Source organism: Chiloscyllium plagiosum, chromosome 13 (genome assembly GCF_004010195.1).
Source record: "Chiloscyllium plagiosum isolate BGI_BamShark_2017 chromosome 13, ASM401019v2, whole genome shotgun sequence".
In the NCBI taxonomy this organism is placed as follows: domain Eukaryota; kingdom Metazoa; phylum Chordata; class Chondrichthyes; order Orectolobiformes; family Hemiscylliidae; genus Chiloscyllium; species Chiloscyllium plagiosum.
In genome coordinates, this window is record NC_057722.1 from 61,910,480 (window position 1) to 61,914,234 (window position 3,755).

Genomic DNA, 3,755 nt, shown 5'->3' on the forward strand with positions numbered 1-3,755 from the left:
GGTCACATTCATAAGCATGAGTATTCATTAGTTGGAGGTTTGTAAATAGGGGATCCTCGGTACCTATACTTTGCAAGTAATGTTTTGGCCATGAACTTTCTGGGGAGGCGATGACATGGTAACTTAATGAGACTTTTTCTTCTTGAATCTAGCTGGAAATGTTTTAACTTTCTGATGCTGTTCTTTAATTGATTGTCAATTCCCAAACTGCAGTGTTTCAAGGTGCGTATAATTGTACAATTTTACAACATGGAAGGGAAACAGCCAGTCCGTGTTGCCAGTGCCAACTCTTTGAAAGAGCTAACCAGTTAACCCTACTCCTCTGCTCCATCCCCAAGTACAGAAAATTACTTCAATGGCAATGAAGGACTTTGGAGGAGGTGGTTGTATAATGGATAACGTCAGTGAGCCCAGCAAGCCAGGTTAATATCCTACAACAAGATGGTAGAGATGGGAGCTTAGGTAGTCTTCGGGCTCCTGGCCCATCCACTTCCTTTCAGCTGACCTGCCACATCCTTCTCTTTTTTATGATTTCTTAAATTCACCCTTTTATATCATATTCATCATTTCTTCTTTCTGTAGCTGACAGATTCATTGAGGCAGCCCTGGCTCTCGACAGTTTTGAGAGGGCTCTGGTCTTCGACAGTTTCAAGAGGCCAGGAGAAAGTGAGGACTGCAGATGCTGGAGATCAGAGCTTAAAAATGCGTTGCTGGAAAAGCGCAGCAGGTCAGGCAACATCAAAGGAACAGGAGAATCGATGTTTCGGGCATAAGCCCTTCATTCTCTTCTTCAAGAGAAGAAGGGCTTATGCCCGAAATGTCGATTCTCCTGTTCCTTTGATGCTGCCTGACCTACTGCGCTTTTCCAGCAACACATTTTTAAGCTTTAAGTTTCAAGAGGCCCCCTGTTCTTGGTAGCTTTGAGAGTTCCCTGGTCCTTAGTTGCTGGACAGGCCTCTGGTCTTCAGCAATGGCCACTTGGTGAAACCAAGAGGATGTAGAATGAACAAAAAATGATATTTGCCTTAACTTTGTCTGTTTTAACAGTTTTTAATATCTAATTTATGTAAATAAATGGCACTGGCGACTTATACACATTTTACTGTATTTTCACAACTTTTCAGTGACAATAAATATTTAATAAATTTTTATCTATCTAATATATTGCATCCCACTATGGCAGATAGTGAAATTTGAATTCAATAAAAATCTGGAATTAATGGCAATCACTATAAATTGTCTTAAAAACCCACCCGTTTCATCAATGTCCTGAGAGGAAGGAAATCTGCCATCTTTACCTGGCCTGGCTGACATGTGACTCCAGACCCACAGCAACATGGCTGACTCTTAACTGCCCTCTATGTCATCAGGGATGGACAACAAATGCTGACCCAGCCAGTGGCACTCACATCTTGCAGGAATAAGCAAGAAAGGAGATCATGAAAGGTGTTATTATCAGTGCAAGAATTTATTTCCTTCCATAATTTTGAGGACCTCAATCAACTTCCTATCGGAAAGATGTTGTGAAACTTGAAAAGGTTCAGAAAAGACTTACAAGGATGTTGGAGGATTTGAGCTATAGGGAGAGGCTGAACAGGCTGGAGCTGTTTTCCCTGGAGCATCAGAGGCTGAGAGGTGACCTTATAGAGGTTTACAAAATCATGAGGGGCATGGATAGGATAAATAGACAAAGTCTTTTACCTGGGGTGGGGGACTCCAGAACTGGAGGGCATAAGCTTAGGGAGAGAGGGGAAAGATGTAAAAGAGACCTAAGGGGCAACTTTTTCACACAGAGGGTGATACGTGTATGGAATGAGCTGCCAGAGGAAGTGGTGGAGGCTGGTACAATTGCAACATTAAAAGGAACCTGGATGGGTATATGAATAGGAAGAGTTTGGAGGGATATGGGCTGAGTGCTGGCAGGTGGGACTAGTTGGGATATCTGGTCGGCATGGATGGGTTGGACCGAAGGGTCTGTTTCCATGGTGTACATCTCTACGACTATGACTCTAAATCTCACAATATCCTGTGCCACAGATAAACAATCCCTGTTTCTCCATGTCTGTCCATAAAAGACGTTTTCATGCGTTGGACTCAGCTGCAAGTACCTGCTTCAAAGAAATCTTCTTCAGTTATTGAGAATAATAAGTATTTCATATAATTTATTGTTATAACCACTTCGGTTTTCTTAAGAACAATGCCAACATTCCATCAAAAGCATTGGACGTTTCACTCTGCAATTGTTCAGAAGGCGTTTTTTGTGCAATTTCTGTCCATCTAAATAATCTTCCTCTCTCACAGTTCCAAACTCATCGCTGTTTAGGAAATTGACCACATCTCTGTGAGGATATATTGATTTTTGAGGAAGTGTATCACAGCTGGATTAGAACAATAGCCAGGGTTCCAAGGATTACAATGTGAGGAGAGAATGCATCAATTCAGAAGCTTAGATGGGGGTCGGGTGGTGGGAAAGGGATTTAAATTAAGTGCTTAGTACTTTAAAAAGAATGAATGGAGTACTATTTCATTGGAGTGTGAGCAAGTCCGCGAGAAAGGAACATAATCTTAAAATCAGACCAACTAGGCTGTTCAGCAGGATATATTAAAGCACATTTCTTCACCAAAAGGATTTGATATCTGAGATGGATGGAATTTTCCGAGCCAAGAGAGAGATCTGGAGTCAAGGCGGGTGGGTGGAGTCAGGATTTTGATCAGCCATGATCTCATTGAATGTTGGAACAGAGTTGAGGGGCTGAATGGCCTCTATCTCATCTTTTATTTTCTTAGTCTGCTTAGTTGAAGCATGGCACCAGTATTGTTAGACTGCTGCCCCACTTAAACACATATATTCCCCAACTTACATTTTGCTGTTCACAATGTCACAAAGATGCAGTTATGTTGCACAAGAGCAGTGGGGCATTGTCAATGTCACTCTGCACCTGCACAGCCTCTTTGCAACTTAGTCAGATATTCCTGGGGACGGCTGTCCCTTAGCTTAAAGTTGTCAATCCTCCAGGATTGCACGGGAATCTCCCAGGGTTAAACAAAAGGAAATGACCTCTCCTGATCAGAATGCGTCTTATGCACCTTAATATCGAATTCAAGCTCAGATTTCGTTTAGATTAGTTTCAATTCCCTACAGTGTGGAAACAGGCCTTTTGGCCCAACAAGTCCACACTAACCCTCTGAAGAGTAACCCACCCAGACCCATTCCCCTTCCCTATATTTACCCCTGACTATTGCACCTAACACTATGGGCAATTTAGCATGGCCAATTCACTTGACCTGCACATCTTTGGATTGTGGGAGGAAACCAGAGCACCAAGAGGAAACCTGTCAGTCTTCACCAAGAAATGCAAGCTGTGTCTCTCCTATCAGGTACTCTCTAGTGCAACAATCTCTGTTGACATGCACCACACTAATTCTAGTTTTCCTTGCAATGGCTTTGCGTCTCCATCTTACTTTGTACTTTACTTTCCTCAGTTTAGATACCATTAGTCCTGTCCAATTCATCTGTTAAGGAAATTATTCATACATATCAAAGTGACATCTTTACTTTTAAAGTGCTTGTGCACTGAACATAAGTGACATCCCATGGTCTGGCAAAGTCTCTTGTTGGGACTATGGGGGGGAGTGTGCCTGGGGGTGTGGGGTAAGTATGGGTTGAAGTATGGATCGAAGTGAGGGTGGGTGTAAGGGGATGGAATGAAGATGGTGTGGCAGAGAGTGAGAAGGGGGTTTGGAGGGGAGTGAAT